This window comes from Gallus gallus, chromosome 14, assembly GCF_016699485.2.
Source record: "Gallus gallus isolate bGalGal1 chromosome 14, bGalGal1.mat.broiler.GRCg7b, whole genome shotgun sequence".
Classification (NCBI taxonomy): domain Eukaryota; kingdom Metazoa; phylum Chordata; class Aves; order Galliformes; family Phasianidae; genus Gallus; species Gallus gallus.
The window spans coordinates 4,468,527-4,483,434 of record NC_052545.1 but is presented as its reverse complement, the minus strand read 5'-3'; the positions used below and the strand labels follow the sequence as shown (position 1 = coordinate 4,483,434).

The 14,908-nt window shown below is 55.0% G+C and overlaps 1 protein-coding gene across 3 annotated transcripts in view; it reads left to right on the top strand.

Annotated features, from left to right (window-relative positions):
• KCNJ12 (Potassium inwardly rectifying channel subfamily J member 12) overlaps positions 1-14,908 on the top strand; it is a 34,921-nt gene that overhangs the window by 2,197 nt on the left and 17,816 nt on the right. The window contains exon 1 of one of the 3 annotated variants that reach the window (NM_001396613.1): positions 8,196-9,192. The exons of 1 other annotated variant lie outside the window; for it this stretch is intronic. The gene's annotated coding sequence lies outside the window, so the exon portion shown is untranslated. Of the gene's footprint in view, positions 1-8,195; positions 9,193-14,908 lie in introns of those variants that run through there. One more of the 3 variants, XM_046900688.1, reaches the window with a different exon arrangement.

Here is a 14,908-nt window from a genome sequence, read left to right as displayed (position 1 = left end):
AACCCTCTGCATTTACGTTGGTAACTGGGTTGTCTGCGATCTGGGGGAACATCTGTGGCTTTTTCCAGGGTCCTCCCCCTGTGACACAAACAGCCTTCGATGGAGGCAGTGGGGTATGAATTTGCTGGGCAGAGCTCGAATGTGCTCAGCGCAGGGATGGGTCTTATCTGCTGTGGCTGTGCTGGGGAAGAGCCTCCCTCTGGCTATAAAATGCGTTTGCCAAAAAAGCCTAAAACCCCTGTGCTAACAGGCTAATTAATTAATTACAGCTCATTAACGACGTTACAATCCCATCAGTACCTCTGGATGATAGCTGGGAGGGGGAAACTGATCCTGGGAGGGTGCAAGCATGGGGCATTGTAGGCTGCTGAGCGCCACTGTGCACACTGGGGTGCGTTGGGGCTGTTGTGTAGGAAGAGGATCACACCTGGGCAGCCCCTCTTGGGAACCCCTAAACGATGGCTCTGCTTCCCGAGAAGTGTATGTGGAAGCTGCTGCTGTCTTCCCAAAATGGAATGGCATTTCCTAGCCAATTGGGGTGTCATACCATGCTCCACCCCATCCGGCTTTGACCAGGTCCTTTTTTGGGGCTGGATCATGAAACGTGCTGTAAAAGTGGAGGGAGAACTGGAATGATTCCATGCAGGACAGATCATGGGGTCCCGGCGTTGGTCTCTCTGGGAGCAAAGTTCCCTCCTGTCCCACTTCTCCCCTTGAAATCTTACTAACACTTCATTTATTCTTTGTTCTCATTGTTGTCACTCACCTCTTTAATCCCTTTCATTTATTATTTTTATTTCCTTTGTCTTTTTTTTTTTTCTTTTAAAAAGGCTCCATCAGCAAGGTGAGGTGAGGGGGGACCTCAGGGATTCAACATAGCAGGGAGATGTGCTGATCAAAGCACGCTGGTCTTAGGGGTGCATCTCTTGGGCCCCTTCTCCTGGCCCCCAGTGGCAGATAGGAGTGCTGGGTTCTGTCCCATCCAGATAATTGCTCCAGACCTTAAGCCCTGGCTGGAACAAGCTTCAAGTTTTCCCCTAATTTCTGCTCCCTGATGTTCAGGATCTGGGCGTTTCTGTCACGCAGCAGCAACACACCTCATGAATAAAGATTAAGTTGATTAAAAAGGAAAACCCGGAGCAAGGCAGAATAAAAGTGATTTGCAGAGATTAGACGCTCTGGCACATCAGGAGTTCCCTGAAGGGCTGAGCCAACGTGTTCAAGCATTTAAGCTCTTCTCCCTGTTTTGTAACTAATGGCTCTGGGTTGGGATGATGAACTCTGACGTGATTGCCATCTCATGGGACAGCAATGAGCCTTTGTGCCCTGAGCGGCCAGCCTGGCCCAGGGTGCTGATGTGCCCTGCCACCTTCATGGGATGGGTTTTGTGGTTGCACAAACAGCTTTCCCAGTGGGATGCTCCCCATGGCAGCAGCCAGATGGAGCAGAGGAACCCCGTGCAGATTAGGGTATGAGCCTTGCGCAGCCTCTTCTGTCCTCCTGCATCCTGAACCCCAGGCATCCCTTGCTATCAGGTGCCCAAAGAGCAGATTTTCATGAATCAGCCTAACAGGAGAAAGAAATGAAAGTTCTTCCTGCTTGCAACTGTGAAGCTGAGAATGGAAGCACCTCCAAAAGATCCTCCAGTGAGCAGCGCCCTGTCCTGTCCCAGCCTGTGCAACCCAAATGGCTTGTGTGGAGCCTCAGGGGTTACAAGTGTTGCAACCACAAGGAAGCAAAGGAGGAAAAAAAAAAACAAATAGACATTTCTGTCCCCAGGGTCTCTTTCCCAGGAGAGCCCTGAGGCTGCTGGCTTGTTGCTGCGCCCCTGGGGTGCGTTCCCTGACCTACAGTGGGGAACAGGCATGATGTGTTATTTAATGAAGTGGCAGGGAAAGGAATGTGCACGCGTAATCCAGAAGATCCTCTGGCTGGGATTTACAGGGGTGGCTATAGGGGCAGAATTCAGCCTGCTGCAGTTTCAGTGACTCAACCTGCCTTCATCCGAATATCTTTGCGCTCTGCTCTACAGAAACATCTCTACTCTGGGCCAGGACCTTGTCTCATTAAGCCTTGTTTGTACGAGCGAAGACCATCCCTGTACCCAGGAGATTATAAAGTAATTGGCCTTTTAATTCCAGCCTGACAACGCTGTGCTCTATGCTGCAGTTTTTGCTCTGGTTTTGTTCCCCTCTAGAGATGCCGTCACGGAGTCAGCCCTGAGGCCGTGTATGTCCACGTGGAGCTCTGCGTGCCCCAAAATACGGGGTGAACGTGGCCCACCTGGGGTGGGTCTGCCTGGAGCAGAGCATCCTCGTGCTGTCGGGAGGGGGCAGCTGTGGAGCAGCAGATGCTGGCGGTGGGAGGGCAGCAAACGGAGCTCGTTGTAAGATTTCCATGATAGATTTCCCAATTGGATTATGCGACGTGGCTGGGTCTGCAGCTGATGATTGAGGGGCCCTCTTTCCTCCTGCGTGACCCGCGGGGCCTCAGCTCCCACTGTAGTGCTTTCTGTGCAAGCCAGCTTCCATCATAGGTGATTACACCCCGTGCCTTTGAGCTCCCCGGGGAGCAGCGATGCCGTTTGCCCGCTCTCTCCCCACCAGAGCTGCAAGCAAACAAGTGTTCTGCTCTGAGACCCTGGAAGCTGATGGGGGCTCTGAAGGATGCCTTTGGAGCATACGTGTGGCCACATGCACCAGGCTGTGCTCGGATGCTGGATGTCGTGTCAGGAAAGTGGGAAAAGCTGTGAATCCACACCAGCAGCTGGCGGAGCGGCTCCTCCCTGCAGTCACAGCCATCCATCCCCAGCAGTTGTATCCAGCGCTGTATTTTGGCAGGAATTACCAGCCCATCCATCCAGACAGCTATTTCTTTTCCCCCTGCAGCTTCGGAAGGGAATAAGTATGAGCAATATAAACACTGAACTGCTGTGTGGTGGGGATTAGCAACTTGGCAATGGAAGGGTTCGACCTACACCCTGCAGAGCACCAGCAAGGTCAGACGGAGCCGTCTTTCTTACCAAACTTCTGCCCAAAGGAATTCTACTGTTGTGGCTATTTCTTGTTGAGCACGCCACCTGTTTCCTATGGAACATGAAGAGGTTGGGGCCACGGTGCTCTGTGAGGGCTGCACCCCATCCGTCACTGCAGGGGTGCTGCGATGCTCAGGTAGACAATCTGCTCTACAGCCCTGAGTATTTCTGAATATATTTACAGGACTCTCCCTGCAAACACGGCAGGGAACAAGCAACTCTTTTTGTTCTGAGCAGGGCTCGTACGTGCTGAGAATCCTCGTCTGAACAGATGAGTGCCTTTTTTTCTTCTTCCAACAAACATCACTGATATATATTTCCCCCCTCTCTCTTTCACGTGTTGTTCACTCTGTTCTACGAACAATGTTCTTTTCTGCTCGGGCAGAAAACTCTATCTGTCTTCAGAGCATGATGTGGTAGCAGAACGCAGCGATGTCCGCTTGGCAATGAGATTAAGTGGAAGTCGTTCATAAAGGTCTTCTGATCCCAAAGCAAGGGAGGGGTGGAACAAAACCAAAGACCGTTTCATTGGGATGGCCAGGCATGCAGCTGGGATTACAGGGACAGCTCATAGACACCCCAGATCTGCTTGCACAGACCTCTGTGGTTTCCTGCAGCAGTGAGTGGGTATCGATGCAGGAGGACCACCCTAAATGGTTCTGTGTCTGTGTGATGTGGAGCTGTGCAAAATCACGGAATGGTTTGGGAAGGAAGAGAACTTAAGGATCATCTGCTTCCAACCTTCCAAATCCACCCAGCTGGGCTGGCAGGAGGCTGCTGCTTCCCAAAGCCTTCCTCTGATCTCCAGGTGCTGCCTTGGAGGTGGAGCCCCAGGCCATCCTCATCCCCATTTCAATGCTCAAACTGGAGCCTAATGCTGGAGTGGGAGTGGGATCACGGCTCCTGGTAAAACCCAGCCCTGATGTTCCTGTGTCAGATGTGAGAAACATCTGGCATTTTCCAGGGCTCAGCCAGCAGGTTGATCCAATGGGAAAGATGTCTGACTTTGGCAGAAGAGCTGCTGGCTGAGGAATCATTGCTCGCCGCTATGGGCTTTCTGTAGAGAGGTTCATCATCGCTCTGTTTGCAATTTCGCTGCCTGTCGGAGTCCTGGTGGCTGCCCTTGTCTCCTGAGGCTTTCTCCAGGTGGGCTTCGATAGCTCATTTGTATCAAGTATCATTGGCACTGCAGTCCGCAGCAAGCATCTCTTGCAAAGATATGAATGTCCTCAGGTCTAGCAGCAGGGAGTGGGGAATTGCTGAGTTTGGGTAAATTTTTTTCTGAGAGACAAAACAAATTCTCCAAGTTCTTCTCAGGGTAATGCGTGACTGCAGAGTGGCCAATGCACACAACGGTCTGACTTGAAAGGAAAAGCACCATTTTTCATCCAGCCTATTTCCCTGCTCCCTGGTTTTCTTTAGAAAATGAACTTCTGGCTCAACCTATTCAATCTCACAAAGCATTTCAGCTCTGACAGGAGTGCATATTCCACAGGAGCGTAGTTCCATCAGAGTTTCTTCAGCCAGCTCTAATCCCAAACACCTTGCTGTGACTAAACCTCATTTCTATGTTAAGTACCTTGGCTTGCCCGTAAGGACCAGGTAAAAACTCAATCAGTCAAGTAGCCTCCCTGCAGCTGTCTTGTTAAGCACTGGGTTTTTAAAATGCTGTTTCCTCTTTTTCTTTAATGGAACGGTGGTGGAAGAACCCCAGGGAGAGGTGCAGTTTGCTCCCTGACAAACAAACCCACAATTCTCCCTCGCCATTGGGGGGAGAGATGGATGTGCTGTAGGGAACAGCCACTTCTGCTCCTGCAGGGCACCCCCTGGGGGTCAGGCTCTAGGAAGCCTTCTGCTGCTTTGTCTTTTTCTTATCCAACATCCAGAATGGGGGAAAAGAGAGGGGAAGGTTCTGTCCCGTGCTTGGGCAGTGCTGTGCTCTGTGGGTTCTATCTCCACATCCCACCCATCTATCAAGTTCTGGAGGACAAATAATTATGGGATGGCAGGCATTTGTTGCTGTGACCCTCTTCCATCTTTTTGTGCCATTGGGGAGGGGTGGCTTTCCTCCACGCCCTCGGTTATCTCCTTCAGCAGAGCAGTGGAGATGGGTCACCAGGAGGACCCGTGGCCACGCGGTGGGTCCGTGCAGGGAAAACAGCTTTTCCACCAGACCCTTTGTGCCTCCCTATGAAGGAGGACATCACGGGGCTGAACTGGATCCGACCCCATCCAGAGGTGGTTATATAAGATGCTTACTGCGTGTCCCAAGACCGCGTTGGTTGGAAGCCAACGTGCTGATTAGGTGACGTCTGCTCAGGACAGGGTGGATTTTGTCCTTGCAGCAGCTGGTGGTCCATGGGGTGCTGTCCTGAGGCCGTTTATGTAAGGGAGCAGCTGCAGAGAGCCCTTTGGGAAAGCTTTTGGGTTGGTTTTGTTGGTTACTTTTTGGCTGTCGGCTCCCTGGGGTGCCCAGTCCTTGCTCTGCAGTGAGCATCCATTGGTCACCGCGGCTCTTTGCTCCTCCCTGTCCTAAAATAATCTGTGCTGTGGGTGAGCAAAAGGGAGCTGAGCGATGGAGGTGTAGAGCACTGAGGGGATGGAGGGCTTTGCTTTTTGGGGCATCCCACAGCACAGAGACGTGCTCGTCCCTGCTGGTCCAGGACGTGAGCTAGAGATGGGCTTACGCATGAGGTCTGGGAGATCACAGCTGCTGCCCCAAATCCTCCCCCCCAACCACAGAAGGTCACGATAGCTGCAGATAAGCCTCTTGCTTCGTCCTATATTTGCTGGGCAGGATCGCAGCGTGACATGATCCCTGTCCAGGTCTCAGGATGTCGGCATGCCAAGGAGGGATGCTTTCCCCAGACTGGCTCTTTTTCTGCTGTACATCTGCAGGTGAGGAGTAGGTCACCTCCTCTCTGGGGTCTCCTCAAGAACTTATCCCACAGATGTGGCCTGGGCCTCTTTACAGGGACCCTGAAACAAGCTCTGGTGGGTCAAAGGAAGCTGAACACACAGGAGGGCTTGTATTGGAGTGCTGAGATCTGTTGGAGATACTGTGTGATCCCATGGTGGGTGTAGGGATGCAGAGGGTGGCAGCAGATCCCAGTGCCTGATTTGCAGAGCCTGAGCCCACAGCACAGGGCCAGCCCACCACTGCTGCTGGTGCTGGAGCTGGGGACAATTCCAGCTGGGAAGTGGACGGAGCAGTGCTTCATTAGCAAGATCTGCAGAGTTTTGCTGGCTGCGAGCAGTATCCCGTTCTGTCAGCTGGCAGAAGGACCAATGCCTTTCTGCTGTGCTCAATGCTGTGGGGTAGGAATGGTTTATCTGCTGCATGGCTCTGCATGGGGCAGGGCATTAATGACAGCTCCTGGGTGCTCTGAACAGAGAGGTTGAGTGTGAGCATCCGTCTGTGTCCTCAGCCGCTCTCCCTGGATGACACCTCCACTAAACCCCCACCCTTATGACATAAGTCTTCTGCAGCAGGTCAGCCCCCTTGCTGGGTGCCCTCACGGCCTTTGGAATGCTTAGAGCGTGTTAATAGCATGGGCAGTGTCTGTATTTAATTGGGATGGGGAGGGAGCAGGGCTGGCACCCGGTGGGGGCATCCTGCAGCCCCCTTGGTGCACTGGCACAACGTCACTTCAAGGCATCAGCCTGGATCTGGGATGGATCCAGCAGACCGGGGCCCTCTGCAGCATGTGTTTGGGTACCCCAGGCTCCCAGCCCTGCCCTGTGACCCCATGCCATCAGCAGGACGGGTGACTTAGCATGTTTCGCAGCCCCACTCTCCCTCTTTCTCCTCCTCCTCCTCCTCCAGGAGCCCTGACACTAATGCAGTGCAAGCCCAGGATTTATGGGCGGCAGCCCTCCAACCGGCCCATCCGTCTTGATTAAATTAGCCCTAATGGCTCCGTGCTGACTCGCTGCTCGTCTCCTTGCGCAGCCGCAGTGCCGGTGCTATGGGGTGTTGGGAAGGGGCTTCCAGGGAGGAGGGGGCTGCAGGGACCCGCTGGGGCATGCTGCACCCCTTCACCCTCCATCTCTTTCTTTGATGGCTGTGAAGCCTGGCTGTATCCTGACCCCATGGTGCGGGGTGCTTGGCCTCTTCTGAGCTGACCCCAAGGGCTGCAGACCCCAAAGGTGCATGTGGTTCCCCTTGTCCCTACATCCAAAGCATGTTCTGCTGGCTTCCTTCCTGGAGAAACGTTCTGCCCCAAGTGGTGCCAGAGCACCATTCCGGGACATGGGGAATCCACAGCCTGTTCTAAGGATGATGAAACCAATTTCCAGGCTAGATAAACTGTATTTGTTGTTGAAGGGTGCAGGAAACAGTGGGGTTAGTGTGTAGTTAGCCGAGCATCACTTTGGGGTTTAGGTGTGCTACTGCCAGAGCATCTCTTCCCATCCAGGCATTTTCAAAGTGTTGTTAGTTAAAATTCAGTGTTTGTGAGGTTGGTGCAGGCAATAGGGTGAGGTTAGAGCCACGTGGGGTGGAAAAGGGAAAGGAGGCAGTGTGGCCTCATGTCTGAGCTTGGGGGTGTTGGAGAGAAACAGCAATGGGAAACGTGGCTGTCCATTGGGCATGTCCACGGAGAGATGGGACCTGGGCAGAGGGGTGAGGGGGCATAATGCCCAAGGGAGGAAGAGGAGGGATTGGTGATCTTGAAATGTAGGGCGAGAGGAAGAATCGGGAGGTGATTTTGGGTCCTGTGGGCGACCAAGCATAGAGGCAAATACAGCAAATATTCCAGCTGGGGGCTGCAACGTGTCTCCTGCTGGCTGGGGGCCAGCCTGGGTTGGAGCCCACCCTCTGCCCTCCCGGTGGAAGAAGTCAGAGCTGGATTTTGCTTTGACTCTTTCAGCAAAGGCCTCGCTATTATAAGGACGGGGTGACCCAGAGACACCCACAGCCTCCCATACGGCCTCAAATAATCACTCACCGCCATGAAATCAACTTGGATTCTGACCAACCTTAATATATATATATATATATATATATATAATAAAAGAATCCCCACCCGCCATAAAAAGAAGCATCCTCCCAGCCCTGCCCTTAAAGCAGCTGAAAGCCAAGCAAAGGCTGTGGGGCGGCCGTCCCCACAATCGATGTTTCATGGAAGGAGCCCAGAAAGGGCGGCGATGGAGTGTGGGGCTGTGAGCCCCCGGAGGGAGGGGAGGGGGGGAGCTGAGCCGGGAGCATCTCTGCGGTGGGGCTGCGTTTGGTGAAAGCAAACGGAAGCGTTGAGGTGTGGGAGAGGAAGAAGAAGGGCCGAAGGACTCGGGCGAAGCAGCCATTAGGAAAGTGCTGATGCAGAGGTTCACTTGTGTCTACGGGCAGAGTTGGAGGAGTTGCTGTTCGCGGACAAAGGCGGTAGGAGGGAGTGGAGCTTTGTAGAAGCCTGAGCCTGTCTCGCTGGGTGTCTGCGTTTCATTCCCTGTCAAGCTGCCGGGGAAAAGCAGGGGAGCGCCGAGCTGCAGCGCTGCTCAGGATCAGATAGCGAGGAAACCAATAGCAGAGGGGGAAAAGAAAGAATTACAAAAAAAAAAAAAAAAAGAAAGAAATCAACAAACCACCAACCCGGCGAGGCGCCCACCCTGCGCGCTGGGGCTGAGGCAGGCGCGTCCCTGCAACTCCACAGCGGAGAAGTCGTCCCTCCCCGGGCAGGAGCGGAGTTGAGCCCGAAGGATATTTGATGACACTTTGGCAGCGATGGGCCCCCCGGCATCTTCCAGAGCCCATCTGAGGGTGAAGGCTCTGAGAGCGCAGAGGGAGTTTGAAGCTAAATGCACCTGAGTCTGGATCTGTTGGCTGCTGGGATTTATCTCTTTCATTATTTTTCTCCGGGGGGAAACCAACCCGACAAAAAAAAAAAAAAAACCAAAAAAAAAACCCGTGATATATTTTTGCAAACTCCCTCTATTTTTTTTTTTTAATTTCCTTTTTTTTTTTTTCCTCCTCCTTTTGGAAGAAGAAGATTTTTATTTATTTATTTCTTTGGATGGTCGCAATGGAAGGGTTGGGTCTGTGCCTGAGAAGCAGCAGCCGAACGCCAGTGCTGGGAGGACGCGGCGCGGACGTGGGGTCCCCGGCCAGCTAACTCTGCAGGACCCGCACCCCGGGGCCGGGGGGGGGCTGGATGCAGTGAGAGGTAAGTGCTGGCCGCCGGCTGCTGCGCTCCCGGAGCTCCGATCCCGACTCGGAGATGAAAACAGCAGTCTCATAGTGAGTCAATCACTTCCACCTCTCGCAGCCCTCACGGAGGAACAATAATAACGTGGGGAAGTTTAGCGGCGGCAGCATCGCCGGTCAAGTTCCCACCTTCGGCCCCCAACCCTATGTATGGCCGTGCCCGAAATGCTACGACGGGTTTGGTTTGGGGGCAAGGAAGCGGTGCCCGTGTCAATGCTGCGGGCCCCCCGGTGCTGGAGGGTGAGGATTTCTGCTGCCTTTTGGGGAGCATTGGTGCCACGCTCGCCCTACCGGGGGCAGCTCACCTTCTCAGCCCAAACTTTTGCACAGCGGCTGGTTGGGAGATGTCCGTGTGGGGTTGTGCCCAGTGCGTTCCCGTGTGTGATCCTCGTGCCTGGGGAGCTGGGGGGGCTCAAAGCAAACTGCAAAGCGCAGAGAGAAAGCGAAGCAATCCACCGGCAGCAGCAGGATTGCATCACTGTAACAGGATCGGCACCGAGCGAGCCAGGCTGGGAAAATCATCCAGAAAATGAGCTGTGCTGGAGTGCCTCAGTGAGCAGCACCTGCACGCCTTTCTGGGTGCATGAGGCTGTTTGTATTTTTAGAAGTCTCTCTTAATTATAGAGCAAGGGAGGGAGAAAATGGTGTGTATTTAGCAGCATTCATCCCCGGGCACTTTTGCAGAGCACACAGTCACCAAATGGGGGTTCTTCTCCCCCCTCCCCTGCGGTTCGGAACCACCTGTTTTGCGGTGGTGTCGGCGAATGAGGGTTTGGTTTTTGCATTCCCGTTCTTAGAAAGCACAGCGGGGATTTGCTTTGCAGGCGCCGTTCACCTCTGCTGTTGGGAAAGCTGTGGCACAATCCCAGAGCAGCGACTGTGGGGCAGCTCTACCTGTGGGGTTGATCCACCCCTGGGTGTTGCGCCCATGGTGAGCGCTTGGCAGTGTGCGGAGTGATGGGAAGTGCTTCCTGACCCCAAATCGGAACGTGGGGACCTCAGTGGGGTGGCCTCGATGGGGACAGGGACCCCATGTGCCCCGTGGGCGCTGAAGGACTGGGCTGTGGCACTGCTTGCTGCAAAATCAGCACCGGCTCCTCCAAGATCCTTCCCCTCATCCCCTCCTCTGCGCCGGAAAACTTTCTGCGTCCTTTTGTTCTGAACAGCAGGTGAGGTTCCCTTTGTGCAGGCACAAAGAGACAGAGCTGCCAGAAAATAACGAAAACAAGGCTGAAATAATTTTTATATATATATATATCTATATAAAAGAAAAAATCCCCGTCTGCTCCTTTCAGGCCTGGAATAATGCTGAGCATTCCCTACGTGCCCAATAAACAGCAGCTGCTCTCCAGCGGGCACCTTAAGGGCCACTTTCCATCTCACCCCTCTGATCTATGGCATGCTGTGACAGCCGCTGTTGTTCCTGCTGTTCTCTCCCCAAAAGGAAGCTTTCCCTATGAACGTAAGGTAGATTTTCTGGGAGCCCTGAGGTGACCCCACCGGGGCTGGATGCTGGCGGCACAGTGCGGGTGCGCTGAGCGATGCCTGGGGCGCAGCCACAGCCTGGGGACAGCACGGGGGTCCCTGTCCTTCTGCAGGGGAACTTTGGAGGGACTCTGTAGGGAATGGCACCGTGAGCTTCAAAATGGCAATTTTTCCTCGGTGGGAGTCAGGATTGAGTGCCTCACCCAACCTCACCAGGGAGGAAATAGGATGGGTGAGTGACTCTGCATCTCTGGAGGGATCAGGAGGGCTGTCACTGTGTGTAGGGGTGGGGGGGGATGGGTCTGGCCCCCTCCCCACTGTGCTGGGGCACGTGGCTCACGGATGCCTTATGTAAGCCCCATCCTGCTCCAGCAGCACTGCTCCTGCGGGGCCTTGGGTACCTCTCTGAGCTCTGAGCCCATTTTGGGATCCTGATGGGTGCAGGTGCCATTGCACCACCGTGAAGGTAGCGTAACCCCACCAACATTGGTCAGAAGGATGGGGGAGAGACAGGTGCAGCGTTCGTGGGGCTTTGCTGTGTCTTCTGCTGAGTTCATGCCTGCAGTTCTGCTGGGGTTTGCAGCCCCAGGAGGAGACATGGGGGCTTCAGTCCACTTCTGCTCTCTTCTGCCCCTCTCTGCTTGCAGCCAGCTGGGTTTGGGTTCTTCACATGTGCGATGTGAGCTGACTCTCGGGGAGAAAGGAGAAAATAGCCCCGTTTCACCTATTCCCTGTGTTGCTAACCCACTGTGAAGGAGTGTCCCCCGAGCATGGGTACAGCAGCTGGCAAAGGACTCATTTCCCCATCCCACATCACGACCCTATCCATCTGCCCACCCCATGGCTGAAATGCATCCCAGCGCAGTGAGAGCTGTCAGCTCCACTGCAGCATCTGAGCTTGGGTGGGACCGGGGGCTGCAGGGTGCTGGGATGGCCCCACAGCTCTGGCTGTGTGCCTGTCACCCCATGGGGACATGCCCCGCTGTCACCGCTCCGCTTCCCAGCTCACTCCCTCACTCCCAGCTTGCAGGAATGCCGGTGGGCGATGGATCTTTTTGCAGAGCTCTTTCAGATTCCCCCGCTGGACTTTTGAAGCATCTGGTATCACTATCTCAGCGTCATTATGAATTAATTAACATTAATTCCCCGTTCTGGTAGCTCCTATTGCCAGGAGCCCTAGCCTGAGATATATTTCTTTCCCTCCCCCTAAATGGAGGATCCAGACTGCTCCTGGCAGAAAGTCAGGAGGGGGACATGTGGCTGGGGGTCATGGGGTCCCTTGTCACTGTCCCCATCCCTCATATCAAGTGCCACCGGGGCTGTCCCACAGGGGAAGAATTTCTTAGTTAGCTCTATGAAGCCCCAATCCTGACTCCCCGTATTGTGCTGGAGGCCCCAGGGATGTGGAACCCAGGGGTGTTAATGCCAAGGATAGTGCCCCCAGGGATGCTGACCCCAGGGGTGCTCTCTGGGGGATGCTGACCCTAGGGATGTCCTCTGCGGTGTAGTCTGCAGGTATGCTGTGCCCACAGTTACCGAGCCAGCGATGCTGCACTCAGGGATGCTGGGATGCAGATGTAGCTGTAACAGGTGGAAGCAGCCTGGGAGTGAGGCCGGGTTCCTTTGTCCTGGCTGATGTTCATCCTGCTCCCTGAATCACCTCGAGGGAGATGCATTTCAGGAGCCCCAGCCTGGCCATCAGCTCTGTCCCCTGCTGTCACTTGTGTGCTAATGGCCAAGGGACTCAAAGGGGCTTGGTGGGATGTGGGCGCAGTGCCCGCCACCTGCCCCACTCCTTACCCCATGGTGACACAACCCTCATGCACGTCCATCCCCCCACTGCTGTCCCCTGCCACCACCGTCTGCCCCATGGCAGGGCCGCAGCAACCCCACACCCACCCCAAGCCCCTCTGCACCCTTTGCACCACAGACAAAGTTGGCAGTGGTCTCCACGAGCCCTGGCTCTGAGGTGGGCTGATGGTGACACCCCTGGCTGGGTTGGGGGACAAACCCCTGTGTCCTACATCCCCAGAGCAGCTCGGGCTTACGTAACGGCCGTGCTGCAGTCTGCTCTGCTCAGCCGCCAGTGCCACCGGCAGAGCTGCAGCACAGCCTGTGTCCCTGGATCGGTGCTTTTTGGGGAGGGAGGGGGATGCTCCGGGCCCTGAGGGTGGGCAGCAGCCATAAGGGAGTGGGTGGCAGGGCTGGGTGTGTGGGCAGCTTCGTCTTCTAACCTAGGGAGGTGAAAACCCCCCAGGTGGCAGCACACTGAGGAAGGAGGGGACAGGGAGGGGGAGAGAGGAGAGACCCCGTCCCGGTGCGAGGTGTTGGGGCAGGGAGAGTGGGCAGGGGTCTGCTGGTATCTGTGCTCACTTCTCTGCCTTCCTCAGAGAGCAAATCCTCACTGTGCAGGTGGGGAAACTGAGGCGGTCTGTGAGCAGTGGGATGAGACTTCCCATAGTAAGGATGAGCAGGTACCAGTGTCCTCCTGGATGGGGACATGGGACATTGCCAGCCCCTTGCATACCCCGGGCTGGAGATGCCCTGCTGCAGGCTGAGCTCTGCTTGGGTCAGGGAGTCACTGGCAATATTGTGCAGCATATTTGCAGCAAGATGCAGACCTGGGGCTTGCTGCACGTGCCATGACCTGGGGGTATGGGGACAGGAGAGTGGTGATGACGGCAGGTTGGTCACAGCTCATTTCTTGCCCTCACCTTCTGTGAGCTGCCCTGGAGCCATGGGTGGCCCTGATGCTCGCAGTAGCATTCACTCAGTGTCCCCTTCTGGCTCCGCTCTGGCACAGCTTGTGGGAGATAGGAGCAGGGTTTGGCTGTGGGATGTGCAGGGACCCCCAGCTCGGTCCTGAATGTGTGGGGTCGCCCAGTGCTGCAGGGATCTGGTGGGGCTCCGTCGTGCCCCAGTGGTGGGGCAGGAGGCCACCACCCGTGGGTGCCACCTTTGGGGACACTGAGAGGGAGGACAGGAGATTGATTTAGCCTGGAAAAACAAGACTGACAGCAGTGCAAAAAACATAATGTCACCCACCAGTATCCCCTCGGGGGCCGCCTGTGACACCCCGTGGTGACTGAGTCCATGTGGTGACTGTCCCCCGTCCCTTCTGGTGCATGTTTCAGTGTTTGGGTAGGATGGAGCTCAGGCGTCATCTGGAGCTGCCACTCACTGTCCCTCTCAGCTGTGTGGCACAGGGACCCCGTGCCTCGAAGCAGCAGGAACAAGGGCTTCTGTGATCAAATCCCTTCTGCCTGGGCCGGGAAAATCATTGCTTTGTCCTCATTGCAAAGGCCTTTGGTTCCCTTTTAGGACGTGCCTGGAAATGAGCCACCGAAACAAATGCCAGGAAAAAATAAGCTTTGGGTAGCAGCTACTCCCTTTGTGTCAGTTTTGGCCTTCCCAGACGTGGGTCCCTCATCTTTGGGGGGCCCTTTGGGGACCCCCAGGTGCTCGATGTGCTGGGCTGAGAATGCCCTCCAACTCATCACACCCAGGGCCAGCTAATCTCCATCTGACAGCGCGTCATCCTTCCCTCTGCACGGAGGGCTGCGATGACAACGTACTTAAAGGGGCTGATGAATTAAGTGCATCTTACAAATGCATCAGATATTAAAATTCCCGTATAATTACAGTGCAATGGATTATGTGTGGTGCTGAAGGGGAAGCAATTCAGCGCGGCAATGGAATTACAGTTACAGAGGAGAGGCAGCGAAGCGTAATTGCGTGCAGCTCCGCTCCCATGGTGGAGCAGGGCTGGCTGGGAGCTGCTGCAGGAGTGATGCTGGTGTTTGCACTGAGGGCTTGTCTGGCTGGTCCTAAAGGGTTAAAAGAGGCAGGGGACTGAGCTCTGCAGTAGGACAGGAGGGGACATTGCTCCCCTGTCTGTCATGGACCAGTGATGTGCTGGGGGCTGTGTCTGCTGCTTGCCCCTATCCTGCTGCTCTCACTGCTCTGCGTGCACACACGTATGGTCCTAAGTGATACAGCAGTCAGCAGTCTGAAGAAGAGAGAAACTGATCTTTCCCTTTCCTTTCCCTTCCCTTCCCTTTCCCTTTCCCTTGACACCCCCATTACGAACCCTTCTTGGGGACTTTCCTCCCCAGGGGCCACCTCTGCGTCACCAAGACCCAAAAATATAGAGGAATGAGCGTGTGAGCAGCTGACTTCCAACTGGTGAA